The 23,198-nt window shown below is 37.5% G+C and overlaps 1 long non-coding RNA gene across 1 annotated transcript; it reads left to right on the top strand.

Annotated features, from left to right (window-relative positions):
* The first annotated feature begins 6,644 nt into the window (after nt 1-6,644).
* Nucleotides 6,645-22,188, top strand: LOC146938857 (uncharacterized). The gene is made up of 2 exons (XR_015033404.1): nt 6,645-6,742; nt 21,942-22,188. It is a non-coding gene; the product is annotated as an uncharacterized LOC146938857 (long non-coding RNA).
* The last annotated feature ends 1,010 nt before the right edge of the window (nt 22,189-23,198 follow it).

Here is a 23,198-nt window from a genome sequence, read left to right as displayed (position 1 = left end):
ATGAGATTCTCTAGGATCTGATTGGAATCTTGCACACAAGCATACACTGAATAAAATATCTGGCCTATATGCAGTGAGGTATAACAAAGAACCAATCATACCTCTGTACAGCTTCTGATCTACTTTAGCTCCTTCATCTTCTTTGCTTAAGGTGCACGTAGGGTGCATTGGAGTGTTCATCACTTTGCAATCTTTAAGCTTGAACTTCTTCAGAAGCTCCTTTGTATACTTTGATTGATGAACATAGACTCCATCTTTGCATTGATTAATTTGAGTGCCAAGGAAGAACTTCAGCTCTCCCATCATGCTCATTTCAAATTCATCCTGCATCAACTTAGAAAATTCCTTACAAAGAGATGCATCAGTAGAACCAAATATTATATCATCAACATATATTTGCACAACAAGAATATCTTTCCCAACGGTCCTTCTGAAGAGTGTTGTATCAACCTGTCCTCGTTTAAAATCATTTTTGATTAAGAAATTACTTAGTCTATCATACCAAGCTCTGGGAGCTTGTTTCAAGCCATATAGTGATTTCTTCAATTTAAAAACATGGTCAGGATATTTAATATCCTCAAATCCAGGAGGTTGCTTGACATACACTTCTTCTTCTATGACACCATTGAGAAATGCACTCTTGACATCCATTTGATATAATATTATGCCATGATTAACTGCATAGGAAAGAAGTAACCTGATTGCTTCCAATCTTGCAACTGGAGCAAATGTTTCAGTGTAATCAATGCCTTCTTGTTGACTATACCCTTGTGCAACAAGTCTGGCTTTGTTTCTTGTTACTTCTCCTTGCTCATTCAACTTGTTTCTGAATACCCATTTTGTTCCAATAATGTTCTTGTGCTGAGGTTTGGGTACCAGATCCCACACATCATTTCTTTGAAATTGATTCAACTCTTCTTGCATTGCTAAGATCCATCCATCATCTGATAGTGCTTCTTCAACTTTTGTAGGTTCAATCATTGAGATCAGTCCAATCATTGATTCTTCTTGTCTAAAGTAAGATCTTGTTCTTCTTGGACTATATTTGTTTCCAATGATTAGCTCCTCAGGATGTGAAGACTTGTGCTTGAATGTGTTTCTGGGAGGATCTGCTTGATGTGAGCCATCTTGTGCTTCATCAGAAGCAGCTTCATCTTGCGCTTCTGATGTGGGTTCAGCTTCTGGACTTTCTTCAGATTCAGCTATCTGATCAGGTTCTGGAGTAGCTTCAGGAACCTGTATCTCTGCAAAACTTTCATCTTGCTTTGAAGTTTTATCTTCAAGCTCTTTGTCATCAAATGTAACGTGCATAGATTCTTCAACACAAAGTGTTTTTGAATTGTACACTCTGTATGCCTTTGACCTTTCAGAGTAACCTACAAAGATTCCTCTTTGGGCCTTGGCATCAAATTTCTTTAGGTAGAGCTTGTTATTCAAAATGTAACATGTACATCCAAATTGATGAAAGTAAGAGATATTGGGTTTTCTTCCTTTAAAGAGTTCATATGCTGTTTTCTCCAAAATAGGTCTGATATAGATCCTGTTTTGGACATAACATGCTGTATTCACTGCTTCTGCCCAAAAATGTTTTGGTAAATTGTTTTCATGGATCATGGTTCTGGCCATTTCTTGTAAAGTTCTATTCTTTCTCTCTACAACCCCATTTTGTTGTGGAGTTCTAGGAGAAGAGAATTCATGGACAATTCCATGTTTTTCACAAAAAGCTTCAAATGACTCATTTTCAAACTCTCCACCATGATCACTTCTGACTTTCAAAATTTTTGATTCTTTTTCAGATTGAATTTGAGTGCAGAAACTACTGAATACATCACACGCAACATCTTTACTCTTTATGAATTTCATCCAAGTCCATCTGCTGTAATCATCAACAATGACTAATCCATATTTACTTCCATATAAGGATGCAGTACTAACTGGTCCAAACAAATCAATATGGAGTAGTTCTAAGGGTCTGGAGGTTGAAACAATGTCTTTGGTTTTAAAAGATGATTTCACAATTTTTCCTCTCTGACATGCACCACAGAGTGCATCTGAATGATAGCCAATGTCTGGTAGACCTTTGACAAGTTGTAACTTACTAAGCTTAGAGATTAATCTCCAGTTAGCATGTCCCAACCTTCTGTGCCACATCCACTTCTTATCATTCACTGATAGAAGGCAAATCTCCTTCTGATCAACCAGTTCAGAAAAATTGATTTTGTAAACATTGTCAACTCTCTTTCAAGTAGTTCTAAGGGTCTGGAGGTTGAAACAATGTCTTTGGTTTTAAAAGATGATTTCACAATTTTCCCTCTCTGACATGCACCACAGAGTGCATCTGAATGATAGTCAATGTCTGGTAGACCTTTGACAAGTTGTAACTTACTAAGCTTAGAGATTAATCTCCAGTTAGCATGTCCCAACCTTCTGTGCCACATCCACTTCTTATCATTCACTGATAGAAGGCAAATCACCTTCTGATCAACCAGTTCAGAAAAATTGATTTTGTAAACATTGTCAACTCTCTTTCCCTTGAACACAATGGATTTATCTTCCTTGTTGATTACAATACAGTTGGTTTTCTCAAAAAGCACATCATAACCATTATCACAAAATTGACTAATGCTCAAAAGGTTATGTTCAAGACCATCTACCAACCATACATTATTAATTGAGGTAGAGGAATTACCAATAGTTCCTGTACCTATGATCTTGCCTGACTGGTTGCCTCCAAATTTCACATTTCCTCCATCTTTCATTGTTAGGCTGAGGAAACTGGACTTCTCTCCTGTCATGTGTCTTGAGCAACCGCTGTCTAGGTACCATGATCTTTGCTTTGGCACTGCTCTTAGACATACCTGCATTATTGACATTTTTAGATTTAGGTACCCATTGTCCTATGGGTCCTGGAAGGTTAGTACTTAAGGCTTTACTCTTCACTTCTTGTACCTTGTGCTGTGAGTTGGGTTGCTTCTGATTAACCATCACCTTAGGTTTTGGTACTTCAGAAGCAGTAACTGTCTTCTTCTGAAACTTAGAATTTAGAACCTCAGATTTTGGTTTCACCAGACTCTGAGGAATAGGTTCTGATCTTTTCAGGATCCTAACCCTTGAAGTCTTGGAAGTTGATTTGATCATAGCCTTTGACTTAGAGTTCTTTGACTTTGAAGTAATCTTAGCCTTAGAACTAGAAGCTTCAGGTTCTGATTGAACAACAGTTTCCAACTCAGCACCTTCTGCTACAAAGAAGGTTTTCAGACCTTCCTTGATGCATTCACAACAAGATTTTAGATTGGTTTTCTCAAGTTTCACTTCTGGAAAACCAATTCCTCTGCCATTGTTCTTGTAAATGCTATAAATCATAGAAGCCACTATGCTTCTGTCAATGCCAGATATAATAAAATCTTCAAGAGCAATTTCATGGTTACTTAAAGGTTTTTCATTACACTTTTTTTGTAGCTTCTGACATAAGAACCTGAACTGATCTTCATACGTTTTACACATGAAGTCAAAGCCCCTAAGTCCTTGTTCAGAAGCTTTCAGATCCAATAGAGTTGATTTTTGCTGTTTTACCAAATCAGCATATTTTTCTTTTAAATCCTTCAACTCATTGGTTCTTACTTCAAAATGTGTAAGAAGTTCTTTAAGTGACTCAACAAGTTCATCTCTGGGAATTTTGGAATATACCTCGTTTTCATCTTCTGAGTCTGAATCTGATCCAGCTTCTGAAGTTGCTGTTGCTACCAACCCAACAGCTACCTTTGCATCTTCATCAGCTTCCTCTTTATCAGATCCAGATTCACTTCCCAAATCATCCCAGGTTGCCATTAAACTCTGCTTAATCTGCTTCTTGTATTTGCTTGGTTTAAATGTTGACTTCTTTGACTTGTCCTTAGATTTCTCCTTCTGAAGATCAGGGCATTCAGCAATGAAGTGTCCAGGCTTCTTACAGTTGAAGCATCCCTTCTGATCTTCTTTCCTTGAGCTTCTGGAGTTTCCCTTTCTGGCAAGAAACTTCCTGTTCTTCTTGGCCAGATACTGAAGCCTGTTGGAGAGCATAGCCATCTCAGCAGCATCTGGTTCAGAATTTGAACTTGACTGTTCTTCTTCTTCTTCTTCAGATTCAACCACTTTGAGAGCTTTTGATGACTTGCCTTTGGATGGAAGAGCTATTGATTTACTCTTCTTAGTAGACTCATGTTAATTAAGACTTAACTCATGAACTTTTAGAGAACTAACAAGATCTTCGACACTTAAAGTGTTTAAATCTTTAGCTTCCTCAATGGCAGTCACCTTTGGTCTCCATCTGGCAGGCAAGCTTCTGAGTATCTTGCTCACATGGTCAGAAGCAACATAACTCTTCTTTAGAATCTGTAGCCCAGAGACTAAGGTTTGAAACCTTGAGTACATCTCCTCAATAGTTTCATCATCCTTCATCTTGAATAACTCATACTGATATACAAGCATGAGAGCCTTTGCTTCTTTGACCTTCTTGCTGCCTTCGTAGTTTGAACAGAGAGAAGCAAACATAGCTTTAGCAGTGGATTTGTCACTCATCTTCATGTACTCTGCTTTAGGAATAGCAGTGACAAGAGCTCCTCTGATAATATGATGCTTCTTGTAGAGTTTCTTCAGCTCAGGGGTATGTTTCTTTCTATCCACATCAGCTCCTTCTTCATCAAGGACTAAGTCACCAACACCATCTTCTAGTATATCCCATAATTCTTCATCTAAGCTCATGATATAACTATAGAAGTTGGTTTTCCACCAAGAAAATTCTTCAACATCTCCATTGAACTTTGGAACTTTTCCAACACTGGATCTTTTACTATCACTATAATCATGTGAGACATTATTATAGCTAGTTTGACCAGGAGGAGGTGTAGGAATAAGACCAGACATGTTTTTCTCAGATCTTTGACTGTTGCACGGTTAAGTGTTACACAACAGACCAAGGCTCTAGATACCAATTGAAGGTGAGAAAAACACAAGAAGGGGTGTTGAATTGTGTTTTGGAAAATTCTTCGTGTATCCTACAAACTGAACACACTGGTCAGAAGCTAATTGAGACAGCTTCTGAAGTGGTAATCAGAATCTAAATGCAGCGGAATAAAAGAGAGAGAGAGAGAGAAGAAGAACGACACAAAGCAATTATACTGGTTCCTTCCACAACCGGAAGTAGTCCAGTCCCCCTTACACAACCGGAAGTAGTCCAGTCCCCCTTTCACTAAGAGTAATATCTGATTACAATTGCTCAAGCACACAAGCAAGAGACTTCCTTTGCTCAAGCACACAAGCAAGAGACTTCCTTTGCTCAAGAACACAATCAAGAGACTTCCTTTGCTCAAGAACACAATCAAGAGACTTCCTGCTCAAGCACAACTGCAAGAGACTTCTAACTAAACAAAATTACACAGAAAATTGTTTAAGGTTGAACACTTGATATACAATCAGAGGTACTCACAATACAAATCAGATACAGACTCAATGACTTAAGAATTTCTAAGATATGACTTTGAGACACAGAAATTCTAAGTGAATGCAGAACAATTTCAGCAGAGGTTTGGCACTTGTACAAATGTTGAGAGTCTGTTGTTCAACATTTGCGTTCTTGCATTGCCAAATCTCTAAGTCTTCATTCCTTTATATAGAGGTGTGAAAGAGACGTTGTGAAATTGCCAGCACATCAAAGAGTCGTTGTTGAAGCTTGATCTTTCACCAATGATCTTTTGCTTGATTTGGTTGTTGTCCTATGAAGAACCAATTTGAAATCCATTCCTTATCCAAAGGAACATCTATGCAGGCGAAGCTGTATTCTGGAGCTGTTTTCTTGTCTTGTAGCGTGGACACAAAACAGAGTAGTGGAGAAGGTGGTTGTACAGTTCGTACAAAGTACAATGTCAACGCTTTCGTCCAAAATTGCAAGCACATGTCTTCAAACACCTTTGAAATGACCGTTGCAAAATTCCACTGATCTTTTGTTGTCCTTTGATGAATTTAGATCCATGACACAACTCTTGAATCCTTGAATTCCTCAAATTCAGTTGATCTTCAGCTTCTGGTGAAATGGCTTCTGATGAGGCAGCTTCTGATAACGCAGCTTTTGATGATGCAGCTTCTGATAACACAACTTCTGATGATGTGGCACTTCTGGACCTCTTTTCTTCAGGAGCACTATTCTTCAGGAGCACTTTACTAACTTCAGAAGCGGCTTTACTTCAGGAGCGCTTTGCCTTCAGGAGCACTAAGCTTCAATTTTGTTGATTCCTTTTGCTCTTTATTTGCTCATTCAGAACCAATAAATGATGTAACTTTTTAACTATGGTCCTGTATGTAACGCCCCATTTTTGTTCTAATATTTTAGTAGATGTGTGAGTATTTTTATATGATTTTATTTGTTATATCTATATGTGATTTTATGTGAAATATATGATTTATGTAGTTGTATATTATTTAAATGAATATGACTTTATTATTTGTGGAAATATTAGGAGAAATAAAAATAGGAGTAAAAAATTAATATTTTGGTTAATGGGAGTTAATTAGTAATTATGTTAGTTTAAGGGAGTTAAGAAAAATAAAGGAGATGTTATGTTTATTGGGAAATAGAATAGAGAGAAGGCAGAAACATTTTTCACGTACAAAAGAAAACATAAGTTTTTGGGAGAAGAAGGGAAAACCTAGAAGAGGCAAAGAGAAGAGGAGGAACAATTCTGTAAGCTTTTGATTCATCTAAACTAAGGTAAGGGTGGGATTCCTTTCAATAATCTTGATATGTAATTCTGAAAATTGGTGAATTGTTGTTCTTGAGGTTAGGGTTAGAGAAGTGATGGCGTATTTCGCAAGTGTACGAAACCGTTCAAGTAGTAAAGTTAAAACGGTAAGACCGAGTGTCGAACTCGAGGATCGCGTTATACTATTGAATTATATTTAAGACTTAATTGAACAAAAAGGTACGAGATTTGTTTTTAGTGCAATAATGAAAATAACGGAAAATAAAGTGATTAAGATTAATTGGAGAAAGATGCTAGGGATGAATTTCACTAGATAACCATGAAAAGCTAATAACTTAGTCTCAACTATTGAATCGACTCATATGATTGTTACCGAATTATCTAATTTATTCTTGCCCTAATTCCTTAGTGACAAAATCTTTAATCCTAAAAATAATCCCTAATTCCTTAGTGAATTTGAAGATTAGGGTTAAGCATTAACGAACGAGAATTCTCTTAATGATTCCAAGGGTTTGTATCTATTCCTAGATTACAAAGGCAAGGATCTCTTATTTCAAAGCGTTTATCAATTCCACTTCCGTATCACAAAATAAACCGTAAATCAATTTAAAGGCGGCCGACACAATAAAAAGCATTAAGAACGGAAATAAGAGAAACAATCATATGAATTTCAATCAATAATATAAACTAGGTCATAACAAACATGTTCATCTAGGTCTATTCATCCCCAACAAAGGAGGGTTTAGTTACACATAATTGAGCAATAAACAATAAAAGAAGAATTACAAGATGAATTCATGAATAAACCTTGTTAAAACTCCTTCAATGATGTTCCAAGTTGCTCCAAATCGCTCTCCTATGTGTTTCTAGGCCTTTTGATCTCCAAAAATCGTATATTCATTCAGAAACACCTCTTTTCTATTTATAAGAAGCTAAAAATCGGCCACCGTGCTCCAGAAATCGGTGGCCGATTTTCCAAAACGCGTGCCAGAAGTGCCAAAATCGGTGGCCGATTTTCCCTTATCGGTGGCCGATTTTTTCCTTAGCTGATGGCCTAAAACTGCAGCAAAAATCGGTGGCCGATTTTACAAATCGGTGGCCAATTTCCAGTTTTCAAAATCTTCAATTTCTTTCCTTTTGTAGCTTATAACTCCATGCATTGCAATGAATATGACCCAAAATGACATAAAAATGCCTAAGAAAAACTAGGATGACAGAGTGTCATCACAACCCCAAACTTGAACTATTCCTTGTCCTCAAGGAATTTACTTGCAACAGTGACAAACGACAGTAAAATAACAGGTACCTGATGAAATGATAGTACCTAAAAGTTCAATCTCCTCTAGCTAAAGATGAGCTAGTTTGACTTGTTCGCATCCACCGATTCACAACTCCACGCAAACATATGAAATAGTGTTTTACCAGTTGACATGCAGGTCTACATATTACCATACGCTTGAAAAGTTTCTAAACATCAATCAAAGTCAAAGTCATTACACACTTTTGAGGTCTTTAGGGTTGTAACGGGGCTTAGGTAAAAGGTGGGATATATTTGGATAAGTAGGCTACACAAAATTTGAGTTAGGCATTCCTACAAGTGATAAACAAAATTCAATCCCCCAATTCCCCTTTGAAATAATTCTAGGTACCTAGAGAACATTTTCAAAACTTGGGACACTTCGAGTTTGAAGTTTTACTCGGATATAGCAATGTGTGTCCCTTTTTTTTTTCATTCTTTTTTTTTTCAAATTTTTTTGATACACCATTTTGTGTGTATTTTTCTTTCTTTTTCTTTCTTTCTTGTTCTCTAGTACCCCCACCCCAAACTTATTGGGTTGCAAATTCCAAAGGCAACCCCAAACTTATCATTTAGCAACATTCTACATAGCCTAACTCAAAAATAAAACTTCGGGTTAATCATCCTAAAAGGCTCTAGGCTTCATTTGTAGTTTGTTACCGAACGAAAAGTTCTAAACCTACTGGCTCAAATTGGCTTAAAATGGATAAAGCAAAAGTAAACAAAATAGGGTAGGCTTCAAAAAGGCTCACAAGACCAAGCACTTTTGCCTCAGTGTGTAAATGACAAAGACCAATCAATAGTAGAGAAACAATGCAAGTTCTAGAAATGTAGTTGCATGGAAATCTAATCTAACATATAAGTAAATTGGAAAACAAAGTTTGGCAATGAACCTTATGGCTGAGATTTCTGGGAGTTGTGACTACCTAGCAACGCCGTACACTTCGCCTTTGAAGAACCAAGTCACTCCTCCTTTTTGAACTTTCAGAATATCATTTCATCAACTCACTGTTACTAAACTGGAATAGGTCACCTGAAACAAACAAATTCATTGATAATAAACAAGTTCAAGAACAAGTACAAATAAGGGACACTACTCAAGTTTGACTCAAATACAACTGAAGCAACGTACAGAAGCAAATAACTGACATAACAAAAAAAATACTAGAAAATTGCTTACTGACGTGGGTTGCCTCCCACAAAGCGCTTTTTTAATGTCATTAGCTTGACGCATCAACCACTGTTAAGGTGGCATATATGATACAAAGTACACATCATCATTCTTCTTCCTTTTGTTGGGTAAGAACTCCATGAACGTGAGCAATAGATGATGTTGCTTCCATATCATTTTCAAGTGGAGAACAATGAACAAGGCATAAATGGCATCTAGGACTTCATCAATCTCTTCCTTTTTCCCTGCCTTGTTGCTAAAAAAAATTGGAGAAATGTTTTGTTGAGGAATTTTTGGTTGGACACCTAAATCTCTCCAAAGTTGGGACTTTTGAGTTTCCTTACCAACAAGATCATCCTTAATGTTTACCGATTCCCCCTCATCTTCTTTCTTTTCCACAACACTGAATTTATCTTCAATCTTCAGCTTCTCAAACTCAACCACTTGCTCATATTGAAGGTGAGAAAAACACAAGAAGGGGGGTTGAATTGTGTTTTGAAAAATTCTTCGTTTCTCCTAAAAACTGAACACACTGATCAGAAGCTAGGTGAGACAGCTTCTGAAGTGATAATCAGAATCTAAATGCAGCGGAATAAAACAGAGAGAGAGAAGAAGAACGACACAAAGCAATTATACTGGTTCCTTCCACAATCCGGAAGTAGTCCAGTCCCCCTTGCACTTCCAAGGAGATTTCACTATGAGTAATATCTGATTACAAATGCTCAAGCACACAAGCAAGAGACTTCCAATGCTCAAGCACACAAGCAAGAGACTTCCTTTGCTCAAGAACACAATCAAGAGACTTCCTGCTCAAGCACAATTGCAAGAGACTTCCTAACTAAACAAAATTACACAAAAAATTGTTTAAGTTTGAACACTTGATATACAATCAGAGGTGCTCACAATACAAATCAGATACAGACTCAATGGACTTAAGAATTTCTAAGATATGACTTTAAGACACAGAAATTCTAAGTGAATGCAGAACAATTTCAGCAGAGGTTTGGTACTTGTGAAAATCTTGTGAGTCTTTCGTTCAGCGTTCTTGCATTACAAATTCTCTAGGTCTTCACTCCTTTATATAGAGGTGTGAAAGAGACGTTGTGAAATTGCCAGCACACCAAAGAGTCGTTAGTTGAAGCTTGATCTTTCACCAATGATCTTTTGCCTGATTTGGTTGTTGTCCTATGAAGAACCAATTTGAAATCCATTCCTTATCCAAAGGAACATATATGCAGGCGAGACCGTATTCTGGAGCTGTTTTTCTTGTCTTGAAGCGCGAACACAAAACAGAGTAGTGGAGAACGTGGTTGTACAATTCGTACAGGGTACAATGTCAACGCTTTCGTCCAAATTGCAAACATACACCTTCAAACACCTTTGAAATGACCGTTGCAAAATTCCACTAATCCTTTGTTTGTGTTTTCGAATCCAATAGACAGCTTTTGCATTGATAATTCTTCAATTCTTGAATCTTTTGCAAATCCAGTTGAGATTCAGCTTCTGGCTAAATAGCTTCTGATGAGGCAGCTTCTGATGATGCAGCTTCTGATGATATGACTTCTGCCGCTTCTGATGACGCAGCTTCTGATGATGTGGCTTCTGGACCTCTTGTCTTCAGAAGCACTATTCTTCAGGAGCAGCTTACTTCAGGAGCGCTATTTCTTCAGGAGCAGCTTGACTTCAGGAGCGCTTTGCCTTCAGAATCATCTAAGCTTCATTTTCTTTTGCTCTTTATTTGCTCATTCAGAACCAATGATGATGTAACTTTATAATTATGGTCCTGTACACTTGAACAAATATTAGCTAGTCCAATTTACAATTTTTAATACCTTGTTATCATCAAAACTCTTTAAGGTTCATTGTTAAACACATTTTGTTCCAACAATCTCCCCCTTTTTGATGATGACAAACAAAAGTATTTAAAATTGATCAATTGTTGTTAATCTAATTAACAAGTTGACTTTGGGGTTCTGAGGTTTGTAAGCTCAGAATCTGAGGTTTGTAAGCTTAAACTCCCCCTGAGTCTGATAGTCTTTAAGGTGAGGTTTGTAAGCTCCCCCTAAGTTCTATCCAGGTTAATTAAATTCATTTTTCGCACAATAATATTATCAGAGCTTAAAAACAAAATTGAATCATTGAAAGAATTAACTTATAGATAAGAAGAATGGTTCAATTAATTTTACTTGAATTTTGATACTCCTTCGTTCGTTCATAGCTTATACCAATAAGGTAAAAAAAATGATAGAAGTTTTTCAAAAAATTTCAAATGCCATTAATGGGGCTCAGAGCCTTTAAATACTTGTCACATATACTCCCCCTTTTGTCATTATCAAAAAAATTGAAATATATATAAGCATAAAAGACAAAAAGATATGAGAAAAACTCAAACATGAGAGAGTATACTAAGCAATGAACTAAATAAATCAGAGCAAAATATATGAACATGTATATTCAATTGTCAGAAGCAGCTAAACAGTCAGAATCAGTAAGCATTCAGAAGCAAGAGAAATAAGACAAGATGGTTTCAGAAGCAAGGACTAAGAAAATAAAACAAACAACAAACAAAAAGTAAAACACAAGGGTGTGCAACTAAGGGTTGGTTTGTTGTTGTTTCTTCATCTCCTCCATTTCTTCAATCTTCTTCTGCAACAGTTCTTCAAGTTGTTGTTGCCTCTGGAGAAGAGCTTGTTCCCTTTCCTTAGCTTCTTGCTGCTGTTCTGCCATCTGTTTCTTCAGAAGCTTACACAACCTGGCTTCTCTGGTCAAGTAATCCGTTTCAAAGAAGAAAGGCTGGTTTGCCAGGAGCAGTGTAGAACTTCTTACTCTAAGACTCTGATTCACATGCTCCATTAGCCTTCTGACTGATGCTTGCTTGACTCTGATGCATTTAGCCTTGATTTCTTCGATAAGCTCAGTTGCCCGGTTCTGAAGAGATGCCCAGGAGTCTTCATATGCACTTGTGAGATCAATTGTCCTTCGTTGATCCACAAGATTATGCATCTGACTCAGGATTGTCAGAAGCTCAGAATTAATATATCCAGATTCCAGGATGTTTGTGGGTGGTTGTTCAAGGGTTTCAAGATCAGAATCACTGATTTCCAAGTCTTGAACTGGGTTAGGAACTGGAATGGTAAGGTGTGTCTGTGTGTGTGAAGATGAAGGCTGGTCAGAAACAATGTGTGTGGTGGAGGTTGAGGCTTGAACATTGACTAGAGAGATGTCAACATCCATGGGAGTTGGTTCTGGAGAGTGTTCAGGTAAAGGTTGAAATTCAGTTTCAGTTGGTGGTTGTTGTGGTGAATTTGTTGTTTGAGTGTTGAGTTGGGGGTCAATGGTAGCTATTGGTGATTGTGGGGGTGTTGTGGGTTTATGTGGTTCAGGTGTTTGTTGATGAGGGTTTTCTGAAACAACATTTTCAGAAGCAGCTGCTTCTGGAGTTGTTTCAGAGGCCTTTTCTGAGGTTTTGTCTCCTGTCATGTGTCTTGAGCAACTGCTGTCTAGGTACCATGATCTTTGCTTTGGCACTGCTCTTAGACATACCTGCATCATTGACATTTTTAGTTTTAGGTACCCATTGTTCTATGGGTCCTGGAAGGTTAGTACTTAAGGCTTTACTCTTCACTTCTTGTACCTTGTGCTGTGAGTTGGGTTGCTTCTGATTAACCATCACCTTAGGTTTTGGTACTTCAGAAGCAGTAACTGTCTTCTTCTGAAACTTAGACTTCAGAACCCCAGATTTTGGTTTCACCAGACTCTGAGGAATAGGTTCTGATCTTTTCAGGATCCTAACCTTTGAAGTCTTGGAATCAGATTTGATCATAGCCTTTGACTTAGAGTTCTTTGGCTTTGAAGTAATCTTAGCCTTAGAACTAGAAGCTTCAGGTTCTGATTGAACAACAGTTTCCAACTCAGCCCCTTCTGGTACAAAGAATGTTTTCAGACCTTCCTTGATGCATTCACAACAAGACTTTAGATTGGTTTTATCAAGTTTCACTTCTGGAAAACCAATTCCTCTGCCATTGTTCTTGTAAATGCTATAAATCATAGAAGCTACTCTGCTTCTGTCAATGCCAGATATAATGAAATCTTCAAGAGCAATTTCATGATTACTTAAAGGTTTTTCATTACACTTTTCTTGTAGCTTCTGACATAAGAACCTGAGCTGATCTTCATATGTTTTACACATGAAGTCAAAGCCCCTAAGTCCTTGTTCAGAAGCTTTCAGATCCAATAGAGTTGATTTTTGCTGTTGTACCAAATCAGCATATTTTTCTTTTAAATCCTTCAACTCATTGGTTCTTACTTCAAAATGTGTAAGAAGTTCTTTAAGTGACTCAACAAGTTCATCTCTGGGAATTTTGGAATATACCTCGTTTTCATCTTCTGAGTCTGAATCTGATCCAGCTTCTGAAGTTGCTGTTGCTACCAACCCAACAGCTACCTTTGCATCTTCATCAGCTTCCTCTTTATCAGATCCAGATTCACTACCCAAGTCATCCCAGGTTGCCATTAAACTCTGCTTAATCTGCTTCTTGAATTTGCTTGGTTTAAATGTAGACCTCTTTGATTTGTCCTTTGACTTTTCTCTTTGAAGATCAGGGCATTCAGCAATGAAGTGTCCAGGCTTCTTACAGTTGAAGCATCCCTTCTGATCTTCTTTCCTTGAGCTTCTGGAGTTACCCCTTTTGGCGAGAAACTTTCTGTTCTTCTTGGCCAGATATTGAAGTCTGTTTGAGAGCATGGCCATTTCAGCAGCATCTGGTTCAGAATCTGAACTTGACTGTTCTTCCTCTTCAGATTCAACCACTTTGAGAGCTTTTGATGACTTGCCTTTGGATGGAAGAGCTATTGATTTACTCTTCTTAGTAGACTCATGTTCATTAAGACTTAACTCATGAACTTTGAGAGAACTAACAAGATCTTCGACACTTAAAGTGTTTAAATCTTTAACTTCCTCAATGGCAGTCACCTTGGGTCTCCATCTGGCAGGTAAGCTTCTGAGAATCTTGCTTACATGATCAGAAGCAACATAGCTCTTCTTTAGAATCTGTAGCCCAGAAACTAAGGTTTGAAACCTTGAGTACATATCCTCAATAGTTTCATCATCCTTCATCTTGAATAGCTCATACTGATGTACAAGCAGAAGAGCCTTTGCTTCTTTGACCTTCTTGCTCCCTTCATAATTTGAACAGAGAGAAGCAAACATAGCTTTAGCAGTGGATTTGTCACTCATCTTCATGTACTCTGCTTTGGGTATGGCAGTGACAAGAGCTCCTCTGATAATATGATGCTTCTTGTAGAGTTTCCTCAGTTCTGGAGTATGTTTCTTTCTATCCACAGCAGCTCCTTCTTCATCAAGGACTAAATCACCAACACCATCTTCCAGAATATCCCATAATTCTTCATCCAGGCTCATGATGTAACTGTAAAAATTGGTCTTCCACCAAGAGAACTCTTCAGCATCTCCATTGAACTTTGGAACTTTTCCAACACTGGTTTTCTTACTATCACTATAATCATGTGAGACATTTTTATAGCTAGTATCACTAGAACCAGAACCATTTGGAGGAGGAGTAGTCATGTTTTTCTCAGATCTTTAACTGTTGCACGGTTAAGTGTTACACAACAGACCCAGGCTCTGGATACCAATTGAAGGTGAGAAAAACACAAGAAGGGGGGTTGAATTGTGTTTTGAAAAATTCTTCGTTTCTCCTAAAAACTGAACACACTGATCAGAAGCTAGGTGAGACAGCTTCTGAAGTGATAATCAGAATCTAAATGCAGCGGAATAAAACAGAGAGAGAGAAGAAGAACGACACAAAGCAATTATACTGGTTCCTTCCACAATCCGGAAGTAGTCCAGTCCCCCTTGCACTTCCAAGGAGATTTCACTATGAGTAATATCTGATTACAAATGCTCAAGCACACAAGCAAGAGACTTCCAATGCTCAAGCACACAAGCAAGAGACTTCCTTTGCTCAAGAACACAATCAAGAGACTTCCTGCTCAAGCACAATTGCAAGAGACTTCCTAACTAAACAAAATTACACAAAAAATTGTTTAAGTTTGAACACTTGATATACAATCAGAGGTGCTCACAATACAAATCAGATACAGACTCAATGGACTTAAGAATTTCTAAGATATGACTTTAAGACACAGAAATTCTAAGTGAATGCAGAACAATTTCAGCAGAGGTTTGGTACTTGTGAAAATCTTGTGAGTCTTTCGTTCAGCGTTCTTGCATTACAAATTCTCTAGGTCTTCACTCCTTTATATAGAGGTGTGAAAGAGACGTTGTGAAATTGCCAGCACACCAAAGAGTCGTTAGTTGAAGCTTGATCTTTCACCAATGATCTTTTGCCTGATTTGGTTGTTGTCCTATGAAGAACCAATTTGAAATCCATTCCTTATCCAAAGGAACATATATGCAGGCGAGACCGTATTCTGGAGCTGTTTTTCTTGTCTTGAAGCGCGAACACAAAACAGAGTAGTGGAGAACGTGGTTGTACAATTCGTACAGGGTACAATGTCAACGCTTTCGTCCAAATTGCAAACATACACCTTCAAACACCTTTGAAATGACCGTTGCAAAATTCCACTAATCCTTTGTTTGTGTTTTCGAATCCAATAGACAGCTTTTGCATTGATAATTCTTCAATTCTTGAATCTTTTGCAAATCCAGTTGAGATTCAGCTTCTGGCTAAATAGCTTCTGATGAGGCAGCTTCTGATGATGCAGCTTCTGATGATATGACTTCTGCCGCTTCTGATGACGCAGCTTCTGATGATGTGGCTTCTGGACCTCTTGTCTTCAGAAGCACTATTCTTCAGGAGCAGCTTACTTCAGGAGCGCTATTTCTTCAGGAGCAGCTTGACTTCAGGAGCGCTTTGCCTTCAGAATCATCTAAGCTTCATTTTCTTTTGCTCTTTATTTGCTCATTCAGAACCAATGATGATGTAACTTTATAATTATGGTCCTGTACACTTGAACAAATATTAGCTAGTCCAATTTACAATTTTTAATACCTTGTTATCATCAAAACTCTTTAAGGTTCATTGTTAAACACATTTTGTTCCAACAATCTCCCCCTTTTTGATGATGACAAACAAAAGTATTTAAAATTGATCAATTGTTGTTAATCTAATTAACAAGTTGACTTTGGGGTTCTGAGGTTTGTAAGCTCAGAATCTGAGGTTTGTAAGCTTAAACTCCCCCTGAGTCTGATAGTCTTTAAGGTGAGGTTTGTAAGCTCCCCCTAAGTTCTATCCAGGTTAATTAAATTCATTTTTCGCACAATAATATTATCAGAGCTTAAAAACAAAATTGAATCATTGAAAGAATTAACTTATAGATAAGAAGAATGGTTCAATTAATTTTACTTGAATTTTGATACTCCTTCGTTCGTTCATAGCTTATACCAATAAGGTAAAAAAAATGATAGAAGTTTTTCAAAAAATTTCAAATGCCATTAATGGGGCTCAGAGCCTTTAAATACTTGTCACATATACTCCCCCTTTTGTCATTATCAAAAAAATTGAAATATATATAAGCATAAAAGACAAAAAGATATGAGAAAAACTCAAACATGAGAGAGTATACTAAGCAATGAACTAAATAAATCAGAGCAAAATATATGAACATGTATATTCAATTGTCAGAAGCAGCTAAACAGTCAGAATCAGTAAGCATTCAGAAGCAAGAGAAATAAGACAAGATGGTTTCAGAAGCAAGGACTAAGAAAATAAAACAAACAACAAACAAAAAGTAAAACACAAGGGTGTGCAACTAAGGGTTGGTTTGTTGTTGTTTCTTCATCTCCTCCATTTCTTCAATCTTCTTCTGCAACAGTTCTTCAAGTTGTTGTTGCCTCTGGAGAAGAGCTTGTTCCCTTTCCTTAGCTTCTTGCTGCTGTTCTGCCATCTGTTTCTTCAGAAGCTTACACAACCTGGCTTCTCTGGTCAAGTAATCCGTTTCAAAGAAGAAAGGCTGGTTTGCCAGGAGCAGTGTAGAACTTCTTACTCTAAGACTCTGATTCACATGCTCCATTAGCCTTCTGACTGATGCTTGCTTGACTCTGATGCATTTAGCCTTGATTTCTTCGATAAGCTCAGTTGCCCGGTTCTGAAGAGATGCCCAGGAGTCTTCATATGCACTTGTGAGATCAATTGTCCTTCGTTGATCCACAAGATTATGCATCTGACTCAGGATTGTCAGAAGCTCAGAATTAATATATCCAGATTCCAGGATGTTTGTGGGTGGTTGTTCAAGGGTTTCAAGATCAGAATCACTGATTTCCAAGTCTTGAACTGGGTTAGGAACTGGAATGGTAAGGTGTGTCTGTGTGTGTGAAGATGAAGGCTGGTCAGAAACAATGTGTGTGGTGGAGGTTGAGGCTTGAACATTGACTAGAGAGATGTCAACATCCATGGGAGTTGGTTCTGGAGAGTGTTCAGGTAAAGGTTGAAATTCAGTTTCAGTTGGTGGTTGTTGTGGTGAATTTGTTGTTTGAGTGTTGAGTTGGGGGTCAATGGTAGCTATTGGTGATTGTGGGGGTGTTGTGGGTTTATGTGGTTCAGGTGTTTGTTGATGAGGGTTTTCTGAAACAACATTTTCAGAAGCAGCTGCTTCTGGAGTTGTTTCAGAGGCCTTTTCTGAGGTTTTGTCTCCTGTCATGTGTCTTGAGCAACTGCTGTCTAGGTACCATGATCTTTGCTTTGGCACTGCTCTTAGACATACCTGCATCATTGACATTTTTAGTTTTAGGTACCCATTGTTCTATGGGTCCTGGAAGGTTAGTACTTAAGGCTTTACTCTTCACTTCTTGTACCTTGTGCTGTGAGTTGGGTTGCTTCTGATTAACCATCACCTTAGGTTTTGGTACTTCAGAAGCAGTAACTGTCTTCTTCTGAAACTTAGACTTCAGAACCCCAGATTTTGGTTTCACCAGACTCTGAGGAATAGGTTCTGATCTTTTCAGGATCCTAACCTTTGAAGTCTTGGAATCAGATTTGATCATAGCCTTTGACTTAGAGTTCTTTGGCTTTGAAGTAATCTTAGCCTTAGAACTAGAAGCTTCAGGTTCTGATTGAACAACAGTTTCCAACTCAGCCCCTTCTGGTACAAAGAATGTTTTCAGACCTTCCTTGATGCATTCACAACAAGACTTTAGATTGGTTTTATCAAGTTTCACTTCTGGAAAACCAATTCCTCTGCCATTGTTCTTGTAAATGCTATAAATCATAGAAGCTACTCTGCTTCTGTCAATGCCAGATATAATGAAATCTTCAAGAGCAATTTCATGATTACTTAAAGGTTTTTCATTACACTTTTCTTGTAGCTTCTGACATAAGAACCTGAGCTGATCTTCATATGTTTTACACATGAAGTCAAAGCCCCTAAGTCCTTGTTCAGAAGCTTTCAGATCCAATAGAGTTGATTTTTGCTGTTGTACCAAATCAGCATATTTTTCTTTTAAATCCTTCAACTCATTGGTTCTTACTTCAAAATGTGTAAGAAGTTCTTTAAGTGACTCAACAAGTTCATCTCTGGGAATTTTGGAATATACCTCGTTTTCATCTTCTGAGTCTGAATCTGATCCAGCTTCTGAAGTTGCTGTTGCTACCAACCCAACAGCTACCTTTGCATCTTCATCAGCTTCCTCTTTATCAGATCCAGATTCACTACCCAAGTCATCCCAGGTTGCCATTAAACTCTGCTTAATCTGCTTCTTGAATTTGCTTGGTTTAAATGTAGACCTCTTTGATTTGTCCTTTGACTTTTCTCTTTGAAGATCAGGGCATTCAGCAATGAAGTGTCCAGGCTTCTTACAGTTGAAGCATCCCTTCTGATCTTCTTTCCTTGAGCTTCTGGAGTTACCCCTTTTGGCGAGAAACTTTCTGTTCTTCTTGGCCAGATATTGAAGTCTGTTTGAGAGCATGGCCATTTCAGCAGCATCTGGTTCAGAATCTGAACTTGACTGTTCTTCCTCTTCAGATTCAACCACTTTGAGAGCTTTTGATGACTTGCCTTTGGATGGAAGAGCTATTGATTTACTCTTCTTAGTAGACTCATGTTCATTAAGACTTAACTCATGAACTTTGAGAGAACTAACAAGATCTTCGACACTTAAAGTGTTTAAATCTTTAACTTCCTCAATGGCAGTCACCTTGGGTCTCCATCTGGCAGGTAAGCTTCTGAGAATCTTGCTTACATGATCAGAAGCAACATAGCTCTTCTTTAGAATCTGTAGCCCAGAAACTAAGGTTTGAAACCTTGAGTACATATCCTCAATAGTTTCATCATCCTTCATCTTGAATAGCTCATACTGATGTACAAGCAGAAGAGCCTTTGCTTCTTTGACCTTCTTGCTCCCTTCATAATTTGAACAGAGAGAAGCAAACATAGCTTTAGCAGTGGATTTGTCACTCATCTTCATGTACTCTGCTTTGGGTATGGCAGTGACAAGAGCTCCTCTGATAATATGATGCTTCTTGTAGAGTTTCCTCAGTTCTGGAGTATGTTTCTTTCTATCCACAGCAGCTCCTTCTTCATCAAGGACTAAATCACCAACACCATCTTCCAGAATATCCCATAATTCTTCATCCAGGCTCATGATGTAACTGTAAAAATTGGTCTTCCACCAAGAGAACTCTTCAGCATCTCCATTGAACTTTGGAACTTTTCCAACACTGGTTTTCTTACTATCACTATAATCATGTGAGACATTTTTATAGCTAGTATCACTAGAACCAGAACCATTTGGAGGAGGAGTAGTCATGTTTTTCTCAGATCTTTAACTGTTGCACGGTTAAGTGTTACACAACAGACCCAGGCTCTGGATACCAATTGAAGGTGAGAAAAACACAAGAAGGGGGGTTGAATTGTGTTTTGAAAAATTCTTCGTTTCTCCTAAAAACTGAACACACTGATCAGAAGCTAGGTGAGACAGCTTCTGAAGTGATAATCAGAATCTAAATGCAGCGGAATAAAACAGAGAGAGAGAAGAAGAACGACACAAAGCAATTATACTGGTTCCTTCCACAATCCGGAAGTAGTCCAGTCCCCCTTGCACTTCCAAGGAGATTTCACTATGAGTAATATCTGATTACAAATGCTCAAGCACACAAGCAAGAGACTTCCAATGCTCAAGCACACAAGCAAGAGACTTCCTTTGCTCAAGAACACAATCAAGAGACTTCCTGCTCAAGCACAATTGCAAGAGACTTCCTAACTAAACAAAATTACACAGAAAATTGTTTAAGTTTGAACACTTGATATACAATCAGAGGTGCTCACAATACAAATCAGATACAGACTCAATGGACTTAAGAATTTCTAAGATATGACTTTAAGACACAGAAATTCTAAGTGAATGCAGAACAATTTCAGCAGAGGTTTGGTACTTGTGAAAATCTTGTGAGTCTTTCGTTCAGCGTTCTTGCATTACAAATTCTCTAGGTCTTCACTCCTTTATATAGAGGTGTGAAAGAGACGTTGTGAAATTGCCAGCACACCAAAGAGTCGTTAGTTGAAGCTTGATCTTTCACCAATGATCTTTTGCCTGATTTGGTTGTTGTCCTATGAAGAACCAATTTGAAATCCATTCCTTATCCAAAGGAACATATATGCAGGCGAGACCGTATTCTGGAGCTGTTTTTCTTGTCTTGAAGCGCGGACACAAAACAGAGTAGTGGAGAACGTGGTTGTACAATTCGTACAGGGTACAATGTCAACGCTTTCGTCCAAATTGCAAACATACACCTTCAAACACCTTTGAAATGACCGTTGCAAAATTCCACTAATCCTTTGTTTGTGTTTTCGAATCCAATAGACAGCTTTTGCATTGATAATTCTTCAATTCTTGAATCTTTTGCAAATCCAGTTGAGATTCAGCTTCTGGTGAAATAGCTTCTGATGAGGCAGCTTCTGATGATGCAGCTTCTGATGATATGACTTCTGCCGCTTCTGATGACGCAGCTTCTGATGATGTGGCTTCTGGACCTCTTGTCTTCAGAAGCACTATTCTTCAGGAGCAGCTTACTTCAGGAGCGCTTTGCCTTCAGAATCATCTAAGCTTCATTTTCTTTTGCTCTTTATTTGCTCATTCAGAACCAATGATGATGTAACTTTATAATTATGGTCCTGTACACTTGAACAAATATTAGCTAGTCCAATTTACAATTTTTAATACCTTGTTATCATCAAAACTCTTTAAGGTTCATTGTTAAACACATTTTGTTCCAACACATATAACCTTTCACATTGACTCTCAAATCTTTCAATTGAACCTTGATTATTATTCATGAATTCAATCAAAATATTCTTGATGTGAAATTTCCTGTCATATGATTCGTTGGGAAGAATTTGAATAGGTAGCATTTGCTCCCAATTAATTTTTTCCGTGAGAAACTCATCTTGTGCTTCCAAAACCAATAGATCTTCACCTTCTGGTGGTGGGACATAACAATCAAAAGTGTCACTCTTATGCCCTTCTATACAAAAATCAAATCTATGAGGTAAAAACCGAAGAAGGTCCTTTTCAAATGTATCTCTCATGATCTGCCCCTCCAATATACGACATTGTGCAGTTAGAAGACAAGTTTCATTAATAAGTGATGCCTGTTGTGATACGTTGTTGTTTTCATTAATTTGATGAATTATATATTATTATTATTGGATAAGTTTCTCATCCCTTCTGCTTGAAAATGTTGCCCTTCGTATGGGTAACTTGCAGGTAATGATGGCTTGTAGGTTGGTTGGCTCAAGTGTCTAGGGCTCTGATACATATTAGGATGGGGATCGTCGAAAATGTTTTCCTTATTCTTTATGTATCGTACTTATGCAAGTATCTTATTGTTGGAGGTTTATTAATGTTGAAGAATAATGCTGAGGAATATTATGATTTTGTTGAGGCCCTTGTGCCAAGTTATGTTGACGTTGGATTATGTTAAAAAGAATTAATTCCGCTGCGATAATTATGAGATTGATGGTTGTTTAAATAAATAGTACTATTTCTATTTATGCATGAAATTTTGATATGTAGTGTAATACCTCATTATTTGTTGACTCTGATGTATATTATATTTAATATTACGAAGTTGGGAGAATGGGGTGTTACACTGTACACTTGAACAAATATTAGCTAGTCCAATTTACAATTTTTAATACCTTGTTATCATCAAAACTCTTTAAGGTTCATTGTTAAACACATTTTGTTCCAACATAGGTTTTGTTGGATGTTCCCATCTTTATGACTGTTCTTGGCTTTGTTGCCATAGAATTGTTTTCTATATCAAACCAAGGATATGTTTGATCTATTTGTAAAAAGATCTCTTTTCTTTAGCATAGATATCGTTGAATCTTTTAGCAATATCACCAATTTCTTTAGGTAAAAGACTGAGTTCTTCAAATCTTTTCCTTCTCGTTCTTCAAGATAGATTGTTTTTAACAATCCATTGTCATAGAAGTCTTTCATGAGTTCTTTTGAAATTCCAGGCACAATTATTGCTTTTGCACACTGGTTGTTGTTTACTGGGTAAAAACATTCCTTAGCAAATTCTTTGGAATAGTTGTTTAGCCATTTCCATTTGTTGATGAAGTCAACAAATGTTCTTTCTTTCTTTCTCATTCGTTCTAGATTGAGGATTGTATCAACTGATACTTTTTTCTTAGTCTCCATGCTTGGTGACTTTTGAATATTTTTGGCCATGGTGACCTCTTTGTATGCTGCCCTGAATGCTGCTTTTGGTTCCTCCATTGTTGAGTAGGATTTGTGTTTAACTTTCTTTCCTTCAATGAAAGTTTTTGCTATTGCCCATTTTTGGTAGATACCTGCCAGTGGACCATCAAAGATAACATATACCCTTTTACCAAGTTGTTCATCAATAGGATCGACGACAACGTTTTGATCTTCTGATTTGTTTTTTGAATCATCTTCTTCTACTTTATCTGCCCAGGATTTTGATAAACTGGAATCAGTTGTTTCTTCTGA

Source organism: Medicago sativa, chromosome 3 (assembly GCF_051527215.1).
Source record: "Medicago sativa cultivar Bolivia chromosome 3, Bolivia_mono, whole genome shotgun sequence".
In the NCBI taxonomy this organism is placed as follows: Eukaryota; Viridiplantae; Streptophyta; class Magnoliopsida; order Fabales; family Fabaceae; genus Medicago; species Medicago sativa.
This window is presented reverse-complemented; position numbering and strand designations above follow the sequence as displayed.